This window comes from Pteropus alecto, unplaced genomic scaffold (genome assembly GCF_000325575.1).
Source record: "Pteropus alecto unplaced genomic scaffold, ASM32557v1 scaffold12, whole genome shotgun sequence".
NCBI lineage: Eukaryota > Metazoa > Chordata > Mammalia > Chiroptera > Pteropodidae > Pteropus > Pteropus alecto.
The window spans coordinates 7,744,352-7,766,534 of NW_006432669.1; the positions used below are offsets into that span (position 1 = coordinate 7,744,352).

Here is a 22,183-nt window from a genome sequence, read left to right on the forward strand (position 1 = left end):
ATCTGTATCTGCAGTCATTCCCCAGAGCTATCATCACCACCTCAGCTCCACATCAGATCATCAGGCATTAGATTCTCATAGAAGCACTGGTCCGTGGTGCCAAAAAGGTTGGGGACCACTGGATAGGGCCTATACCACTTCTAAGAAACACACAGCACGGTGTAGATACAATCCCATTTCCTTTCATCAAAACAGCAAGTGCTGTTTTCCCCACTTTAGAGGTATGTTACTAAGCTAAAAGTCACCAAAATTGTTAATGCCTTAAACTTTTATGCAATTTGGGATTAGAATGAGTCCAAAATTCTATTATCTCTATTGTTATTTCCCTATTGTTAACATAACTGTGAGTCTACATTATCTCTCTTTTGAGAAAAATAAATTCATCAGAACTGCAGGACAAAGAACAGATCATAAAAACATTCCAATTTCATTCCTGTCTCTTGGAATACAAGCAAGCTATGAATGTAAATGTTGGTAAAACATTCCTAGGTCCTTAGATGAGAGGTGTTAAATAAACACGTTTTTAGCTGAGCCTGAAAAATGTGTTTACTTACAAACTTTCTATACAATTCTGACTGCTTTCCAGGAAGCAGGCTCCCTTCATCACCACAGGGCTTTCTCCAGAGCCTGCCTGCTCTTGTTTTTCCGGCTCCCTTGACATGTGACCCACTCTTTGAGAAGACTGTTTGTTTATGCTGAGATGCATCATCAATTTTCCCACTGTAAATGCTGCCTCTGCTCTCATGTGAATCAGAGATCGTTGAACTACTCCTGACCTACAAGTCTACACGTTGCCCCCTCCCCAATATTTCCTTCATTAGAGCTTTTGCTCTTTTTTTTTTTTTTACTTCCTGTCTTCCCTTCTTCCCCTGTGCTTGCTATTTTTTTAGTGCTAAACTTCTTTACCTCTCTGTGTCTGTTTTATCCAACTTTAATCATTATATCAAGAGACCACCCCTTGTCTCATTGTTAAAAGAAGCAAAAATGAAGTCTCTCCAGATTCCTATACTTGTCTTATCTCCCAGGCCTCTCCTCACCTCCCAAACAAAAAGAAAAAACAAATGTATAAAGCTGCTCCAGGGCAGAAACAATGAATAGGCCTTATTCAGTTTTACATCCAGGAAGCTCTTAGCACAGTGACTGCTAGTAGTAACTTATGTTTAATTAGCTCTTGGATTGAATTGGGAAGCATTGGCTTGGCCAAATAATAAAGTTCACAATAAACATCACAGTATAGATTATAATCTGGTCTCTGTAGTTATACTCTTTCCTTAGTTATAACCGTCACTAGCACGAAACGTGCCATTTTCTGGGCTCCGTTGTTGAAAATAAACTTTTATACACCAAGAGATGAAACGATTTAATGTTCATTCAGGGAGTGAAAATTATCTACCAGTTAGATACTCACAATTTCACATTAAAAAACATGAAATCACCACATATCCACAATATTAAGACATACTTTTCTTTCACAATTTAGCATTTCTAAAATTGTGATAAATTTTATAATTGATGCATACATATAATGTGGTAGTACCGATTTTCCTTCTCAAGCATTAATGGTGTTTCTTACAATCAATAAAGTTCTAGAATCAACAAACCTAGTGTAAAATTTGGATTTCAGTCTTCAAATGGTATTTTTGAAAGAATGCTATTTTTTTCATTTTTCACTCTACCCAGCAAATATTGATCTCAGCAGTAAGATCATTCATTTCAGTCCTTGATTAATTTACCCTAAAGTATGGAATTAAATATTACTGCATCATAAAATAACCAATGACATATCTTTCGTTTAGTGCCAACAGTTGTTTTCTGCATTTTCTAATTTTCTGAAGTGTATTGTGAACTGATATGTATTGTTAGGGCACTCGCCAAGTTGAGCTCCTTCCAAAGCTACATTTAACATTTTATTTAATTTAGGAGTTGAGCAAATGCCAGCAGCTTCAGGCTGTGACTACCTGTAACACTGAAACTAATTTAGCTAGAATCAATATTTTTTGCTTTTCACTTCCCAGAAAATTATCGAAATTACGGGGATTCTAGAATTAGGTATTAAGATCCTGTTTTAGCCTTTTCCTGATATGAAATAGGTATCATGGTGCCCAGAATATTAAATTTTAAAAAAGTATAAATGTGTTTTAAAGATTTTTTCTTTTGTATTTATTTAGAAAGGTGTGTATTAAAAGACACATTATCCTACTGGATAAGGAAATACACAGATCATTAAGAAAATTTGTATACTTTTTAAAAGAAAAGAATGAGAGACATGACAAGTAACTCACCAAAGAAATATAAATGGCAATACATATAGATAAAGAAAAGTAAAATATCACTATTAATTAAAAGCCAATTACCACAGCTACCATTTTTCATTCATTGGTCATTTTTCAATAATTTTTATTTTTAATAGCTTTATTGAGATAAAGGTCGCCATTTTAAAGTGTACAGTTCAATGATTTTAGTACATTCACAGAGTTGTGCAAACATCACCACTGTCTAATTTTAGTACATTTTCATTGTCCTGTAAAGAAACCATACATCCATTAGCAGTCACTCTCCATTTCTCATTCTCCCTAGCCCCAGGCAATCACTAATCTACTTTCTGTCTCCATAGATTCGCCAATTTTGGACGTTTCATATAAATGAAATCATATAACATGTAGCATTTTGTGGCACTCTGTTCACTAAGCATAGTATTTTCAAGATTCATTCATGTTGTAGCATGTATCAATACTTTATTCTTTTAAGTTTCAACAGTGTTTTGGTGAAATTAACCTCACCAAAATTATTATTGAGACAATATATTGATTTTTTTTAAGTTTATTCTGGGGGACAATTTGGCAATCCATTTTTAAAAACTTTTAAAAAATACAACTTTCCACCCAGGAATTCCACTTTCAGGAAATTACTCCAAAGAAACAATAATGGATGTGCTCACAGACGTGCCCGCAGGGATGTTGTTTGCAGTGCAGTACTTGATAAGGAAATACTAGAAGCAACGTGATGCTCAGCAATAATGGGTATGTTCCATAGATCATGATGTGGCAATAGCATGAATACTCTTTAGCCATTTGAAACGATTTGGGGGACTGTGCTGTAGGAACTTGCATAAGTGCCCTGGAGCTCTGCTGTTGCCATCTTGTGGACTGCAGTCCCTTTTTAATTAAATCAGTTTTATTATTCTTTTTTCCAAATTTAATGTAAAAACTGACCACCTAAGAGTTAAAGGTTATGCTGCTTTAAAAAATTAGAATCATCTAAAAAAATAGATGAATATTTTAAATAATAGGAAGACTAATGCATGCATGTATATAAAGGTATATGAATACATGTACATTTTTACTTTTTGCTTCTCTCTGTTTTCTGTAACATTTATAACTAGTTATATGATAAGAAAAAAATCCAACTTTTTCTTAAGTCTGTAATTCAAACATATAGCACACTATACTTCTTCTTTTAAAAAAAAAGACAGGTCTTTTGCCCGCTATGAAGAAGATTCTTAATTTGTTGAAACTAAGCTACAGCATCACTTCTATTTTGAATCAGCTGGCTATACTTCAGATTTCTCTGTCATGTTCTGGCTAATCATAGAGTTTTATTCAGTGGGGTTCATAGGTAAAAGAAGTTTTACCCAGTATTCCATTAATCAGTTCGTATACACATTCTAAAGAGAACTTTGGTCCACAGAACCCAGGACTTGACATTGCCAAAGTTTTTTAAATCTCTTTAAAAGGACAGGAAGTTAAACCAGATTCCAAAACCATGCATTATTTTGAAACAATGTCAATTCAGGGAACTCTTAGTGTATGCAGATAGCCAGACTACCCTCTGTGTCTAGAAAAACGTGGTACACCTATTTTTTTTTCAGTAATGAAATATTTATTCAATCACCTGGATCTTACCAAGTACCTTGATGTTAGATACTCGAACTCCAGATGTACCTCTTTTTCCTATTATAAATTATAGGTATATGAGCAAACTTTTACTATTCATCTTCAGTACAACATATACTAAAAAATGAACTCTCCATTTCTTCAACTCAGGTAATATGTGTCATTAATTAAATTGCGAGTTAATGAGAGCTACTGCAAACGAATTCTAAAGCAGTAAAATGTCATTGAAAAGAAAATCGCAGAACTAAAATGGAGTCACTTGTGCTAAAGCCCATGACACTAATCTTAGACTTAATATCTGACATGATTACAGTTTCAGACTTCTCTAGAAATGTAATCTTAATCAAACTGTCTGGAATTTTCGGGTCCGTACCGGTAAGGTAATTTGTCACGTGGACCCTCTCTATCCCTCAAAGGAATCATATCTTTTTAAATTGTAGATTCTTTAATGCAGTTCATAGCATATTTTATTTATTTGATAAGTGATCAAAAGCAGATACATAATTATACAGTCTATAAAAGATCGTATAAATGGAAAATTCAATAGCGGTCAAAAAATTGTTCATGAACTACATTTCATTCACATTTCCTTTCCTGAGATAATATAGATATGATGGGAACTTAGCAGTTACTGGCAAATATCAAATACTCAACACCGATATTATTATTAATTATTATTATTATTATTATTATTATTTTGACTATTATTAGACTGTATGAATGCTATGAGCCAAAAACTTTGTGCTGACACAAAGGGAGGCAATGAGTTTTGCTTCCATAGAACTTGCCATTTATCAAGGGAATAGATATTTATCCAAAATTATATAAAATCCCCTAAATTTATCATTGTAGCAAGTCTTATGAAGGAAAGACAGTGCTATGAGAATACAAAGGAAGGGACTTAAGCTATTTCGAGGATTGGGGAGGCCTCCTAGAGGAGGTGATATCTGAGCCGAAATTAGAAGAAAGAGTAGGGGTCAGAAGACCAAAATGGTGAGAAAAAGGGCTCCCAGCAAAGAGAATAGTATGTTTGGGGCAGTGGAGATTAGCGAGACTAGATCAAAAACACAGAAGAAAAACAGATAGATTCAAGAAATATTTAGATAGTAAAATCCACAAGAGGAAGTCATGGGTTGGATATGGAGGAAAAAAGAAAACAAGTAGTCAGATGATGACTCTTAAAACCTGACAGACACCACCAATAACCAAATTGTCAAGGTTAACATCATCAGAAATGAACTAATTGAGAAGGATCCAATATCACTTCTGTGACATTCTTATGCAACAAATGGTGCTGGGAAAACTGGTATTCACAAACATTAGAAAGAATTTGGATCCTTAACCATATCCCATATACCAAAAGAAAAAAAAAAGAAAGACTCAAGTGGATTAAAGAACTAAACATAAGGCCTAAAGCTATAAAACTCCTAGAAGAAAACATGAGGGAAGGCTTCAGGACATTGAATTTAGCAAAGATTTCTAAGCTATGACGCCAAACACATAGACAAAAGAAAAAATATACAAACTACATCAAACTTAACTTTTACACATCAAAAAAAAAAAAAAAAATCAACAGAGTAAAAAGCCAACCTATGTAAGAGGAGAAAATATTTGCAAATCATATGTTTGATAAGGGTTAATATCCAGAATATATAAGGAACTCCTACAACTTAACAACAAAAAAACCCAAAATCCTGTTTTAAAATGAGCAAAGACTTGAATAACATAATTCTCCAAAGAAGATATACAAATGGTCAACAGATATATCAAAAAATGCTTAATATCACTAATTGTAAGAAAAGCACAAATCAAAACCACAATGAACTATCACCTCACATCTATAAGTGTTGGTGAGGATATGAGAAATTGGAATACTTGTTTACTGTTGTTGGGAGTGTAAAATGATGTAGCCAATATGGTATAAAGATGTATCAAGAAATTAAAAAAGGAATTATGATATAATCAGCAACCCCAAACCTGGGAATATACCCAGAAGAATTGATAGCAGGATCTTGAAGACATATTTGCACATCCATACTCATTGCAGCATTATTCACAATACCCAAAAGGTGGAAGCAACCAAATGTCTATCAGTGAATAATTGGATAAAGAAAATGTGGTATTTATATACAATGGAATATTATGACAGCCTCAAAAAAAGAAGGAAATCCTGTCACATGCTACAGCATAGATGAACCTCTAGGACATTATGCTAAGTGAAATAAGCCAGTCACAAAAGCACAAATATTGAATGATTCCACTCATGTAAAGTACCTAAAGTAGTCAAACAGAGACAAAAAATAGAAAGGTGGTTGCCACATGCTAGAGTAGGAAAAAGAATTAGTGTTTAGAGGGTCCAGAGATTCAGTTTTGCAAGATAAAAAAGTTCTAGGGCTCTGTTGTAGAACAATGGATATAGGCTTATACTATTGAACTGTACACTTAAAAATGGTTAAGATAATAAATTTTGTTTTATTTCACCACAATAAAAATAACTGATGTATAGTCTTCAAAAATATCAATGTTATGAAATACAAACAAAGACTCAGGAAGTAATCCTTATTAAAGGAGACTAAAGAGAAATGACAACTAAATACAATATATGATCTTGGATTTCCTTTTTATAGAGAATATTAGTAAGGCCTTAGCGGAAATCTGAATAAAGTCTGTGGATTAGATAATAATATTGTATCGATGGTAATTTTCTAATTTCGATAATGTACTTCTTAATGTGAAAGAATTTCCATGATATTAGGAAATAATGACAAGTATTCAAGGGTGAATCAGCATCCGATACACAACTTACTCTTGAAGGGTATAGAAAAAAAAAGTGTGTGCGTTTGTATGCGTGTGTGTGCACGTGCGCAGGAAAAGAGAGCAAATGTAGTAAACTGTTAGTATTTGGGGAGTGAGAGTAATAGTTATTTGGGAATATTTTTGTAATATTTCTAATTTTTAGATTTGCCCAACCAGATGTCATTCACTGAAGTGGGGAGTACTGTGTAAAGGGTTTCCACTCTGTCCCTCCCATTGCAGTAACTTGTTCTGGGACTTTCTATTCCCACCTTCAACTACCAATTTGGTGTGTTGGAGGACACTGGGCTTTCGTAAATAGGGAGGAAGACTGAAACAACCAATGTGTTTGCTCTTGGCAACACACAGTGTTTTCTGTGGAGACACTGGTCTGCAGGCTTTGGTTGGCTTCCAGGTGGCTCACTGTTGCAGTTCATGAATAAGTTAGGCAGTGGCCTAGTCTTGTTCTCCATCTGATGCCCTACCACTCACCTAATTATAAGTAGAATAAATGAGATCTATTTGCCTGGACCTCATCTGAGGTCATACCCTATTACCCTCCTTCATTTCTCCCTCAGCCTAGGCATCCTCTTCTACTTCTGCAGGGGATGGATATAGTGATGCCTCTAATCTTGGTCCAATTTTATTATATTTAAAACCTATATCCTGTTTCCTCCAATGCAAATCCTTATTCTTGATTTTTAAAAACCTATCTGAGATCAGAAGAGAATTATAGGTTACAGTTAAAATTGTGAGTAATGCTTTATAGATGATAATTGTAGCTATTGTTTTGGATGAATTTGCCTAGGAAAAGAGCAGAGTGTGAAGACTAGAGGGCCTTGAGGATCTGCTAATATTCAACACATTAATATTTAATAACATTAAATTATAGGCATCATCTATATTAATAGCAAAATTGCAGCTTCTTTAGGACATATATAGTCTCTTCCAACCTAGAGCTTCTATGATTTCATGAGTTACTTTCTGATTACCTGAAAATTACTTTCACCCTTGAGAAGAAAGAATTGATCAAACAAATGAACCATAGCAATCAGTTCAGCTGACTTAATGACTTATCCCAATTATTGTACAGTTGACAGTTGCTGTAAATCTCATTAAATCATGGCAAAGTACATTAGTGCCATGATAGTGACAAAATTAATAGCATTAATTGGGAGACAAGGGACAACTTCATTTTTTCTTATCACAAAAGGAAAATATTCTATTGGAAAAGAAATCAGAAAGGCAGACTATGATAAAGAAAAAAATAAAAATCACCCACAATTCTACTACCAGAAATAATTTCTCAACATTATTAGCCATTACTTTTTAATGACTTATTTATTCTAAAGAAGTACTTATACTAATATTTATAATAATGCGAAGGGATATATATATATATATATATATGACATATATAGATATAATGTATAGATGTTTATTATGGTATCATCACAGTGAAAAACTGAAAACTACCCCGAATATAGGGGACTGGTGAAATAAATCATGTGCCATCCACGTAAAAGACTATAGTGTTATAAAAAGTGTAGGCATTTCCTTGAGCTAGCACTTCATCGCAATCAACTGCAGGAGATAACCCAATTAATTGTAATGGCATTTGGTGGTGCATGCCATAGATTACTAGTATTCCCTCTCTCATCGGCAATGAACTTAGCACTGCATTCAAGGACAAGGACGTGACTTAGCCAATCTCCAAATTTCTTCTTTGTGAGGTTTTTTGGGGAACATTTTTGATATTAAGTATAAATCAGTCTAAGTTGCAGCAGGAAACCTAAAACCACAGTAGGTATTTTAACAGAAACTTTATTAATTTCTGTGTTGGAATTGATTAAATAGTTTTGGAGAATTGAAAATGTGAAAAGAGGACACTGAGGTAACATACAGCTAGCAATTTTAGGAACCCCTCTCCGTCACCTCAGTGGCAGGGGGTACAAAGAGAAAAGATTGGGGTAATTGGCATCTAAAGCTTGGAGGAGAGGCCAACAGAGGCAGGACTCAGATCTCTGAGAGTGCTATCCAGCTGGTGATAGTAACTCAGGTGCTCAAAGGAGGAGGCTGTGAGGGCAGCATTGTTTCTTATTTTATAGGTTCTTGTGTGGGTTAAATGAGATTACACATGTGAAGCTCTTGGCTATTATTAGTGGTAGGAGGTGATGTAAGCCAGTAGTTAAGCACAGGAACCTTAAGTCAGACTGCCTGGGTTCAAATCTCATTTCTAAGAATTACTAGCTGTCATAAAAAGTCTTTTGTTATCATAATGATTATAAAATTTATCGGATTTCACTAAATCGTACTAGAATATCAAACTGGACTGTTTGCGATGAGTATAAATTCTCAACACAAACCTAAAATGTATTTTTTTCTATGTCACAAATTAGAAAACAGGTATAGTGAGGTCACGTAATTTTCCCAAGGCTACATAGCTCATAAGTGATAGGAATTGTATTGAATCCAGATCCTCCATAATATCATCTAACACAGTGGTCCCCAACCTTTTTGGCACCAGCGGCCAGTGCTCCTGTGAGAATCTAATGCCTGATGATCTGAGGTGGAACTAAAGCAGTGATGCTAACGCTGGAGAGCAGCTGCAAATAAAAATGAAGCTTCGCTCGCCTGCCTGCTGTTCACTTCCTGCTGTGCAGCCAGTTCCTAACAGGCCATAGACTGGTACTGGTCTACGGACTGGGAATTGGGGACTTCTGATCTAACATATGATATATTTTTACTGTTTCTCTCTCCTGCCTACTAGAATATATGTCCCATGAGAATAACTATTTATTTATTTGTTAGTTTGTTCACTGCTTTCCCAGCCCTTTGAACAGAGCATGGCACATAATAGGCATTGAACAAGTATTTGTTAAATGAATGTGAACCAAACACAGACTCCAAAAAGGAGCAACTGTACATATTATCTCACTTTATAGTGGCCACAATGTTGAGAAATTGTACAATAGGCATTATTTTACCTGCATTTGGTATATAAAACCATTTTAAAGAAGTGAAATTAATTTATTGTTACATACTTGGAGGACACTTGGCCTCTGAATTACCAGCCCATAGCTCTATTCTATACTTTTGGGACAGAAAGCCAAAAGAGAGAATTAGAGGAAGTATAAAAAGAAGGAAGCTAGGTTCATGATAAATCTTTGTGAGATCAGCTTATTCTGTGGGCCAGAGTCTGAAGCCTTATAAGCTGACTGCTATGGAAAATACTAAAGTGGGAATAATGAGGTATATCACTGTTATAGTTGCAGAGGACTGAAATGTCAGCATAGCTTTCTCGCTGGTCTGAATATTCTTAAAGACATAGTTTCAACTCTAAGTCAAAATTATTCAAATTTCCTATGGCTTGTTCCAGAAATCATGAGTGAAAACTTTATTTGAAAATCATGGGAACAAGATAAAAATGAGTTTACTTCAAGTTTCCCAGATAGCAACATGAATTATAATCACTAGTTAAATATTCAAAGACTTCAAAGCAGCATTTAGAGAAATTAGTGGTTAAGTACAACCTGGCCATTGTACTTGGCACTTCACAGGGTTTTGTAAATCTCAATTAATTAATGTTTATAGCTAGCGTGAGATCATTGGATAAATAGTAGATAATAATAATTAAGTATTATTACATAAAATGCATTATTATATTTATTCTCATGAAAATTGCTAAAATGAAAAAGAATGCCAAATGGCAAAACCCATAAAAATAATTTTAAGATGGGTATAGACTCTTTAGTCTGAGCACTGAAAGAGGCTATCTTTTTAAGAAGCCTCTTAATTACGTGGTTAAAAGCTTATATTCATTATGGAATTTTTCTAACTAATGGGCATTTTTTTTCCTCAATCAGATTTTATACATGAATTTGTTTCCCTAAAACTATGTACTTATAATTGCTCTTGGTTTGTTTATTTAATAATGTCCATAATGTCTAACTCATTTTTCTTTACAATCGACATTGTAAGCCCACTTCAGGGAATTGCAGTTTTGTTTTTGTTCTCTCAGCCCAACCTAATACTGGTGTTCTTGTCTGTTGTTTTCTTCATGAAACTTCTATCAATGACTTTCTCTATTTTCAGTTAACTTCTTTCTAAATTTCTTGAGGAAATGTCTTGATGCTTCTGAAGCTTGTTAGGAAACATTATGAAGCAAGAAAAGTTAATGATGAAATTATACAATAATCAATGTGTTAAATTTGAATATTTAAATATTCCTTGATCATTAGGCTCTAGAGATTCTAGGATTTGGGGAAGAACAACCCACTGGATTACTTCTTACCTCTAGAAACAGAGATTACGAGTCAGAGGCACACACTTGGTTTTTTGACCAAATACTGCTTGACCTCTGGCAGTTACTTTGGTGAACCTGGACTGTTCCTATGACCAGGACTGCATGCTGCCTTTTAACAAAAAAGCTGGTTCTGCCCTTTCTTCTGTGTCATTTTGACCCAACTCTCTCTTCCACCCCACCCCAGATATCCCAGAAAAATATTAATGGGAAAGTGCAATAGTATTTTTTAAAGCACATTGCACTATTTGTTATAATAACAAATATCCCTCCCCCGCCAGAGGTATTTTTTTCAAATTTATTTTAAAAGGAAACCAACAGTAAAACTTGAAATTATAATTTTTTTTATAGAATATGTCCAATAAGTAGAAAAGTTACAGTAACATTTTTGTACATTTTGGTGTTCCTTTCTTACAATGTTGTTCTATATTTAAAATGACCTTTTGTTGTCTTTTCAACCACTTGCAAAATATTCCAGATTTCTTTCTAGGTCTTAAAGTGAACCAATTACTCTTTTACTTTGTGATGGTAATTTTATGTGCCTATTTGTGAGTCTCTTTTAAAGAGAAGGAAGAATTTTTTTAAAGTGGTTAATGTGTTCTCTTATCTGAAGATCAACAAAAGGAACTAAATAGATTAGAAGATTTAGTTTAGCTACTCACTAGCTGTATGAATTTTGGCAAATCAATCTCTCTAAGCCTCTAAAATATGAAAAACAATACCTACCTTTCATAGGTTTCTGATAACAGAGTGGGCATCTGTGTCCAATTCCCAGCAGTTCGTTTCCCTCAAGGAGCAGAACCTCCCTATCCCACGTAGCTCTGAATCACCTGTTGGTTCGGACAGCCCCACCAGTCTCCAGACCACAGGGTTGAGAGAGTGACAATAATCTAGCCAATCGTAACACTCCAACCCTCTCTCTACTCTGATGGTCCCAGAGACGGGCATATGACCCACAAGGGGCCAACTGGAGTCCTTTTTTGAGCTTTGCTCTACGAATACACAGAGAATCTCTCCTCTAAGGTAGCAAGCACTAAGAAAAATGAAAAGCTAAAGCCAGCTGACTGAGTTATCAGAGAGAAAAGCTGAGCTGAGAGTTATAGGGTTAAACATAGTCATAGGAAACATCTTATTCCTGCCATGATCGAAGTCAGATCATAAAGTCTACCCCTGGAGTTTTCAGGTAAGCCCTTACCTTCTAATAAAGATTCCTCTTTAATGCTTATATTAGTTTAAGCTGGTTTTTGTCACTTGCAGCTAAAAGAGTTCTGAATAATACAGAGAGTTAAATGAGATAAAATATGCAAAATATAAAAGTTTATACAAACATTAAGGTATAACTATTACTCAAGGAATACCACGTCAGCTCCCCAAATGATCATGAATAAAAACTGGTATCAGAGATGTATAGCCAGGACTGTATCATGTGGGGGTAACTTGATAAATGTGAATATACCCATTACATGACCTCCAGTCATATGTTGTAACCAAAAATAAGGGGGGCACTTCCCTCCTGGGGGCTACTCTGAATTTCTGGCAATAACATATGGGTAAAGACAATACAAATTGAGTTCTGATGAACCACACTCCATAATAAAAGTTTCAAAAGCTGCCTAAAAAAGCAATCATTTAGATATACTGTCTACTGCAAAATTTCTCCTATTTCCTTAAATAATGTGTAAACATTGTTTTTGTCTTCAGTGTGAATGTTCAAAGAACACAGACTGCTGATATTCTGTATTTTTGTCTCTCCTATGACTATGATGGCTTCCCCCTCCCCGCAAGTATTAAATCAGCTGTTACCTTAAAAGGCAAAAATTAGTGACTACATTTGTCCCTGTTGAAACAGAGAATAAACAAACAGCTGCGGTTAGTGCGTAGGCATTTAAGATGTTCAAAATGAAGATTGAGGTTTAGATATCTGTCTCAAAAATGGGGTTCCCAGGAGAAGAGTCTATTTAGAAATGAACAGAGTGTACAGGTAGAGCAAAGACATCAATGAAAATAAAGTCTAGAAGGCTAGTTCATTTCTTTTGAAAGTCAATGCTAGAGAACAAAATACGCAGTGATGATAAATAACTCCCTTTCTCCGACATGTGGGTTGGACAATTTTCTCACACATCAGAAAATAAATAGGGCAAATCTGTTTTAGTCTGTGTGTTTTCCTCTTTACCAAATGGAAAAAGGCCTGCAATTTTGTACCAAGGTCCTGTGTGTGAAACGCAGAAGACAGTATTGGTACAATAACAAGAATGCTATGTTTAATTTAACTCAATATAATGAATATTTGAACACACACTCACTGTTGACAGAACTGTGGGAGAGAGTAGGCATACAAACAGATTAACATTCTTTTCTCAAAGAGAAAAATTGATGTGGAAGACCAGTCTATAAAGCGTACAAAACAGAAATTTCTCTACTTGGTCATATGAAGAAGGAGGGTTTGAAACCACATCTTTTGATTCCAAATCAAGTATTCTTTCCACTGTACCAGGAGTTTTAAGATTCCACGTGTCCATTTGTATCTATTCCTTCCCTGTTGAGATCAGGTCAACTGGATCACTCCCTGGTGATAACTGAGAAGCTTTCTGAAGAAAGTAATATCTGGGGATGGTTTTGAAAAACTGATTTTTTCCTTGGAATAAGTATTAGTCAGTGTTCTCCACAGAAACAGTACTGATAAAATGTTTGTTATAGGAATTGTTGCATGTGACTAGGAGGCTGAGCAGTCCTGTAATCTGCCATGGCGAGCCAGTGGTGTAATTCAGTCTGAGTCCAAGGCCTGAGAAGGGAGTGCTAGGGAGGGGGCAACGGCATAAGTCTCTACTGAGTGCAAGGGAAGGAGAAGATGAATGTCCCAGCTCAAACACAGAAAGTTCACCCTTCCTCCAACTTATTTTCTATTCTTGCCCTCAGTAAATTAGACGATGTCCGCCCACATTGGGAAGAAGGGCCATCTACTTTTCTTAGTTCTCCAACTCAAATGCTAATCTCTTCTGGAAATTCCCTCATAGACACACCCAGAAATAACATTTTCCCAGCTATTTGTGCTTCTTAACCCCATCAAGTTGACATAAAATTAACCATCACAGATGGGGATGGGCATTCCAGGAAGAAGGATCATGGAAGAGTAAGAAAATCATGAGTATGTTTGATACTGCTAGGGAGTAAAATAAGTAACTCTGAAGGAGTTGAATAGAAATCTCCTTCTTAGATTGTTCATTCTAAGTAGAGAAATGCTCAGTTGAAGATATAAATGAATTAATCTCCAAAACCACTGAGCTATATTAGTTTATATGGCTTCTAGGGTCGAAAGAGTCTTGTTCTCATAATGAAGTGGCAGCAGCTATGCATATAAAATAAAAATTTAGTTCTGTGCTGTGCCAGACCAACTTTGTTCTATCAAAGCCATTCTCTCAAACAGGATATGTGTAGTATTATAGTCATATTTATATATCAGGGACAGAATTAGATAGAACCCATTTTGGGTCCCCAGATCCTCATCCCAACCCTAACCCCACACTGTCCATCATTCTGATAAATTCAGAGAGGGTCTTATTAGGAAGTAGGTCTTTTCTATATATAGGCCAGAAAAATCAGTCTCACTATCAAATAAAGCCAAATGTACTTTAGGCTTTGTCCTTTTTTTAAAGGCAAACGGCTTCACTCCCTCATCCAGCTCTAGTGAAGATGCTAACCAAAATAGAATGGCAAAACCAAAACACAAGGAAGTTAGGGCCAGGAGTCTCTATGGGCTGCAGAATTTATCCTTCATAAGTAAAAGTTTAAAGTTTTAATAATTCCAGCTCACTCATAATGTTTAACCATACTTTGGCTGGAGATTCGAGTAAAGATTTTTCAGTTTTTCCATTCTATTTTTAGTTCTGATGATGCATCAACCAAAATGTAATCACAATGTTCTTTTTGCATTATTTGAAAACTCTCTAAGCTTTGACTTCAACAAAAGACCTCTGGAAAATTAGCAAAAATACAGACTTTTCAGCAGATTCTCTAGGAGACAAGTAAAGCTTTTGAATTACTATATTGAAATCAAATTACACATAGAAGTATATTACAATTGTTTTATACTCTTAATTTTTTTTGCCCACAAATATGAACATGTGATGTGTTGACCCACTCTTTCTGTCTAGGAAGGAGCAAGCCAAGTTTTACAACCATGCATTTATTGAGCAAGTATGTTATGCCAAGCACTGATCAAACATAAATAAGAAAAAGACAAGACCTTTGTCCTTGGAATAGAACAGACAGTCAACAAAGTAAGCAAACACATGAAGTCAAGTGTGAGGTAATGTGTCATAGATCTTATGAAAGGAAGTAGGATAAGGCACAGTTTAATATAAAGCTGACAATGAATCTCTGAAAGGAAGCCATAGGGAAAAATAGCTGTTTGCTAAGTGGACATGATGGCAGGGTGGCAAGGTTGGCAAGGGATTAAGGAAGGGCACTCCGGGCAGAAATGACAATAGCAGCAAAGTCAAAGAGACATGACTTAGCTTAGTCCAGTGTTTCTCAAATTGTGCAGTATTTAGACCTATTATAAAGGAGTAAATTTATCTTATACCCTGGAATTTGTTTAAATTGTTTTCCTAACTATGTAGAAATAAAATACTAAGTATAAATCCTAATGTTTATAGCTATTATATAATTATAAAACCCAAACACATGGATAAATTAATTATAAAGAAAAATACAAAATTAATATTCCAAATGGCAATATCAATTTAATGGCATGAGTGATATTTCTTGCTGAAATAATATTGTCTTGATAACTACGAATCTTTTGAGCCTGACATGCCTATATTACTTTGTACTAAATGATTTAATTCTTTCATCATCTTTTACTAGAACAATTGCCAGATCTTTATTTATATAGCAAGCTGTGACATCATTTGGTCTTCATTCGTAATGAATATTATTTAAAATATTAAGTTTGCCTCTCTTCTTTATTTGTTAGTCCATGACAACAAGACAATTTTGTGGTTGTACTCAATTAAAAACTGATCATTCTGGACCTTTATTACACAAACTGTGGTCCACAGAGTAGCTGCACTGCCAGCACCTATGAGCTTATTAGAAATGCCTTTGGCCACAGAACAGAGCGGCCCTTTCATAAGATCTCCAGGTGAGTCCTATGTGTGCTAAAGTTTGAAATCCACTGACCTGAATGATTCAGAATATGCCAATAGTATTTAAAAAAATAATTATCAAAATTAAAACATAAAATAGAAAACTTCTCATGGAGACCTCATGAACTCCTAATGATCTCTCTTACAAGCCCATTAGGAGAATTTAAGGAAATTGAGCTTGACTGAAGCATAATTCCAGGAGCAAAAGATTTGGCAATCAGTGAGATTAGAGAGATAACGGAAACTGGTTTGGCAAACTAGGGAGTTTGGACCCTATCCATCAATCAAGAGGAGCCATGGAAGGATTTTAAGGCCTGGAGAGAATGAAATTTGCTTTTTTCAGAAAGATTATCCTCACTGCAATCATGGATTAGAGAATGGCTGACTGGAGCCATGGAGACACATTAAGGGCTTATTTCAATTGCCCAGGCAATGAGGACTGACCTAATGCTGAAGCTGGGGGTTGACAGAAATGAGTAGACATCAGAGATATCAAAGAGGTATCTTAGTGACTGATTACATGTCAAGTTTCTTTCTTAGCCAACTAAGGCAGGAAATGCAATCTGAAAAGCAGGTTTAGGAAAAAGGATGAAGTGTAGCAAAGTGTACATACTGAGCTTGTAGTATCTTTGGAATAACCATTGTGGAGATGTCCAGTGGGCAGGAACTACAAGGGTCTGCCTGGCGATGTAGAGCTGGAAGTAGTGAAAGCAATTGCAAAAAGAATCATCAGAGAATGACTAATGGAGAAGATACAGAATTTAAAATTATTGCCTTACCTTGCCATATAATCAACACACTTAAATAGATCTTTGGTATTTGTGAAATACTTACTTCAGTTTTATACTCTTGACCAAAATTATGCTATACTTTTTATATTGTCACAGTTAAAAGTTCTGCCTCCTACACTAATAGAAGTCACATTTTCTTAGAAATAATTTAGCTACTAATTTTTTTCTCACATTTGAAGTTGCCCTGAAACAGCTTAGATAGACTATGATTTATTTTTATTACTTGAGAAGGGAATATTCTTATTTTAGGTATCGACTTCATCCTGCTTTAGAGAAGGCTCATCAATAGCAGTGTTCTTTGTATATAAGTAAGCCACTACTTGTTAGAGCAGAAAGGAGCTATTATCAGATAGAATATCTCACCAATAGGTCATTAGGAATGTACGTGGCTCCTAAGAATGGTACAAAACAGTCCTTCACTTTTCCTGTTGAGTCATCATCAGTCACTTGAAGTCCAGCTGACAAGAATATCCTGGAAATCCCTCCTCTCTATTCTTCCTCTCCTTGTCAAACATGGTTTTAATATATAAACCACCTTTCGGTCCCTCTTCGACTGTCCAGTTCCCAGCATGAAAGGAAAGGTCAGGTCATTGAGGTACTGAGTCACCCTTCTGCCTTCTGAGTGGAGCATCTGATGAACAGTATCCCAACATACCTGTTTCATGCTGATACTGACAGGAATTCATTGTTATAACAAAGGTTCTCCCTTCGCAGTCTTACTTAAGTTTCCTTCTCAGGGGAAGGAATTGTCTCAGGAAAACAAACACATCCTAACACCCCTCTACATCCGTCATTCTTGCATAGTCCCAGAGCCATCCTCTCTGTGTCTTCCTGGCCTCTCCTCCAGAACAAATCGAACTCAACCAGAAAGCATGGCAGATGCATCAGTGGTGGATGGTTCATAAATAGTTTGTTTCCTCACACAGTGGGCTTTGAGCACCTGGAGGCTGCTCCCGTCTATGTTTAAGGAACATTTTAGGACACCTTAACTGATACTTAGGATCCCTATTGCGAGGCTGTTCCTAACTCAGAGCAGTTCCCCGGCTTACCTCCAGCCCTTCCTCTCAATTAGAGAACTGCTTCGCATTGAGGAAGTTGGATAAACCATATCACTCCTGTTTCATTTCCCAGGATTTCACCTGACTCCTGCCAACCTGACGCATCTAAACTGATATATTTTTTGGATGAGCTGGTTACTCACACTAAGCACATTCTCCAAAACTGATCTCTCTCTATGATTTTAAAACTAGGCACAATACAGATATGATAAGAGATTAGACACAGATAAACACTAGTAAAGTAGCCTCTTTAACTAAGATTGCAAGTCCTATTAGCTTACATCTAGTAAGATATCCAAGATATTTTTTAAAGATATCTACAATTCAATCAGCTATCATTTAAAAAAAAAACTATTCCTGAGAGTTCTAGGCCCCCAAAATGTAGGAAAATGCAAGATCCTATTAATTTTTGTATTACATGTCTTTAACAGAGTCTACTTAGTCTGCTCAGGCTGCCATAATAAAATCATAGATTAGGTGGCTTAATCCAGAGAAATTTATTTTCTCACAGTCTGGAACCTGAAAAGTCCAAGAGTAAATTTCCAGCAGAGTAAGGTTTCTGGTGAGAGTTCTCTCCCTAGCTCGCACACACTGCCTTGCTGTGTCCTCACATGGTAGAGAGAGAAAGATCTCTGTTATCTCTTCCTCTTTTATAAAGACACCAGTTCTATAGAATCGAGACTCCACTTATAACCTCATTTAACCTTAATCACCTGCTTAAAAGCCTTGTCTTCAATACAGTCACATTGGAAGTTAGGGCTTCAACATGACTCAACAATATGCAACATAAATTTGGGGGTGACACACTTCGTTTCATAACAGTTATAAAATGCAAATTCCATTTGAGTGATCACTCTGGAAGGCTTCTGCGAGTGGATAGAAAAATAAAAGATGGTGAAACTTTTCATAAATGGGAATTGCTTCTAATTAATGTATCATAGAATCTATTTTGTGGATTAGAACCAAGAATTGTATGTAAATACAATATACTTGCATTGTATGAAGTATATTCATTTCTTTCTTTATGAGTTAGTTGAAAATTTGGAAAGACGCTGATATGGTATGAATAATTTAACTTCAGGTTCATGGCTCATGACCACGTGCATGAGTTATGAAGCAATAACAATGATTATGAAAAAGATTATTCAATGAGTCCCCTTCTGGTAATGAACAAGAAACGGCATCATGGTCGAACTATCTCATCTAAATAATCTCAGACAACTGACATTCCTTAGAGGTAAATATATGTTTTAACCTCATGGAGATTTAAAATTCTGTACATGGAGAAAGATTTAAGAGAATCAAAATTATAGTATTAAATTTTAGGTAAAAAGTGATTTGTCTTAAATGTTACGTTCTTATGTTTGTGATAGTTTGTTTTTTAAAATAACTCTAATTTAAAAACTTTAGTTGTTTGACCTGCAAAGTTAAATTGGCATTTTTAAAATTTTATGAGAATATTTAAGAGAACTTATGATTGGCCATTTTGTAAATTTGCTACTAAATTTATATGATTATTTATCGTTCAGAAAGATTTTGCTAAGGTAATATCTTAAAAGGAGAAAAAATAAATATTAAATGTTGAAGTATTAACCCATTAAACTGATGTTAATTAGAAGGGTATTTAAATTTGTAAGTGAGACCAAACATTATTTAAAGTTTTTAAAACAATGATTGCTAACATTTGCTAAACATATAGATAGAACAGTACCATTTGTGAGTTGAACTCAGAAGCCTATGGTAAAAGCAGGTTTTTAAAAAAAAATTGTAACTTTAATAGCATCAGTTATTAAAATTAAAAAATAAAACATTCTGATTATCTTTACGGATGAAAATTGTCCTTGAATGCACCAAAAAAACCCCAAACCAAAACAAAAAAAACTGACATCAACAATGAGAGTAAAAGCAAGACAATTCAATACAAATAATCACAAACAATGTAATTGAAGTGTGGCTTCTTTGTCTGTTTCCAACGGAGGCTCTGGCTGCAGGCTGCTTCCCCCTGGTATTGGCATCTAGCTAAGCATCTGCTTATCATTCCACTTACCTTTTCTCCCTTTGCCTAATCTCAAAAACACATACATCTTCTACTCTCTTTTCTCTGACCCTTTTCCATCTTGACACCTAGCAGGAGAGGAAAAGATTAGTAGAGTGAAATGTACATTAAGAAGAATTGAGACTTCTTATACTACTTTTATTTGTCTAGTAAATTAAAGTTTAATCTCAGTAATCCACTCTGTCTCCCAATAAAATTTAATAAATTGGCAGCTGGAAAAAAAAGAATTAATTAATAAATGTAAAAATAAGAATTCTACCCTTTCTGAAAAATAACTTTGTCATCATTATACACAATTTTGTAAGATTTTCTAATTCCAGGTATAATTCACACGGACAGACTATAATTTAATGTACATTTTAAGGGATAATATATGTTTTATTTTATTTCTCATAAAGGAAGTTGCTATTATGACTATTGCTTGCAGATTCTCTTTCAGATTTGGTCTTTTTTTCCCATCTGAAATGCTCAAACCATAGAAACTGTGGGTCTGTTCTTTGTTTTCCTTATCACTCTGACTGAGTTATGATTTTCTCCTTGCTGGGTGTGGAGTCATTTGAGTTAGTTTCCTTAAGCTCCTTCTGGGCTTGTTATTTTCCTCATCACATTTCTCACTGCCTCAGCCAGGGCCACAGCATGTTACTTGGCAGCAGTTCTAGTGCAGACATACTCAATGCCTGGAAGCACTGATAGTGAGCTCCACTTCACCTTTCATGCTCAGTGGAGCTCAAGCAACACATAGAGACCTCCACACCAAATGGGAGAAACCTGGAGAAACTTCCTGTGCTCCCCTACACATCTGCTCAGACGCCTCTACCAAAGAAGCCAAGAAACAATTTTTAGACGATTATAAGGCATTCGTGCATTGAAAACATTTGTTAGGTCTCTTGTGTGGGCTGATAGTGTGCCAGGTGCATGAGATACGAAGAATAAGACATGGTCTAAAAGCTTAAAGTGTACAAGCAAAGGGTGTAAATGTGGGGAAAAAAGAGCTATGTAAAAAATATATTATAAATTTGTGTAAGTGTCCTAACAGAGATATTTTGTTGTGCTGTGGTCTTGGAGTCAGAGTGGGTGTGGGGTGTGTTACATGCCGATAAGTTGGCTCTAACTCCTGGCAGCTCTACGAGTGAGTGATGTCCACAACATTCTGTCCTCAGTAGCCCTGCTCAGCTCCTACAAGCTCTTGCCTATGGCTTCTTTTATGGAGTCAGTCATCTCATACTTGTTCTTCCTCTTTTCCTGCTGCCTTCTATTTTTCCCAGTATGATGGTCTTTTCTAAAGAACCCAGCCTCCTCATGATGTACCCAAAGTAGGACAGCTTCATCTTTGTCATTTTTGCTTCCGGTTTTGTCATTTTTGCTTCCTTTATTTCAGGCTTAATTTGCTCTAGGATTGACTTGTTCATCTTTCTGGTGGTCCAGGGTATCTGTAGAGCTCTCCTCCAACGTTGTATTTCAATAAATCAATTGCGGGGGGCAGGTGGGCGGTCAGCCTTCTTCGCTGTCCAATTTTCACATCTGTACATACTAATTATAGCCAGAGACTCTCTGTTTATCCTGGAGTTTTTGTTTTTTGTGCCTCAGTGTCCTCAACCTCAGTGTCCTGAACCTGGAGGTAAAGTTCTTACCTCCAGAGTTAGAGTGAGGAGTAGTAAGCCTAGCGGGATCAGGGGCACTGTAGTTTCTCAGTAAAAGCTTCCCTTATCCTGTGTGCTCAGTGGTTTCTATGGAATCCAGGAGAGGCCACCCCTAAAAGAGTTCCAGTGAGAGGTAAGGAGATACAAAACTTCCTCTCCAAACACAGCTGCACATCTCTGAGCCTAGTACCCATGACTGATTCTCATCGTCAGTGTGGAGTGTCTTCCTAACTCTGAGTCAAAGAGGCATAGCGATGTCTCAGATATAGAGCTGAAAGGGATCTAAGTAAAATCATGAATATAAAGAGCTTAAGGCAATGTCTGGCACACCATGAGGGCTTAATAAATAATAGCCATTATCACTATCATTCTAATTTTATACTTGAGGAAGCCAGAAAGCTTGAAGGGTAAATCTCCCTAAACCACTATAAATGGCCTTTGTGTGACCATTTGATTAATGTCTCCATTATAACTGATTAGACTGAAAATTTAATTAGAGCAG

At 35.7% G+C, this 22,183-nt stretch overlaps 1 long non-coding RNA gene across 1 annotated transcript in view; it reads right to left on the reverse strand.

The window, feature by feature from the left end:
• Positions 1 to 22,183, reverse strand: part of LOC112476209 — a 45,671-nt gene that overhangs the window by 20,745 nt on the left and 2,743 nt on the right. The window contains exons 2-3 of the long non-coding RNA XR_003044983.1: positions 20,033 to 20,109; positions 16,750 to 16,831 (exon numbers count right to left, since the gene is read on the reverse strand). This is a non-coding gene — a long non-coding RNA (uncharacterized LOC112476209). The remainder of the gene's footprint in view (positions 1 to 16,749; positions 16,832 to 20,032; positions 20,110 to 22,183) is intronic.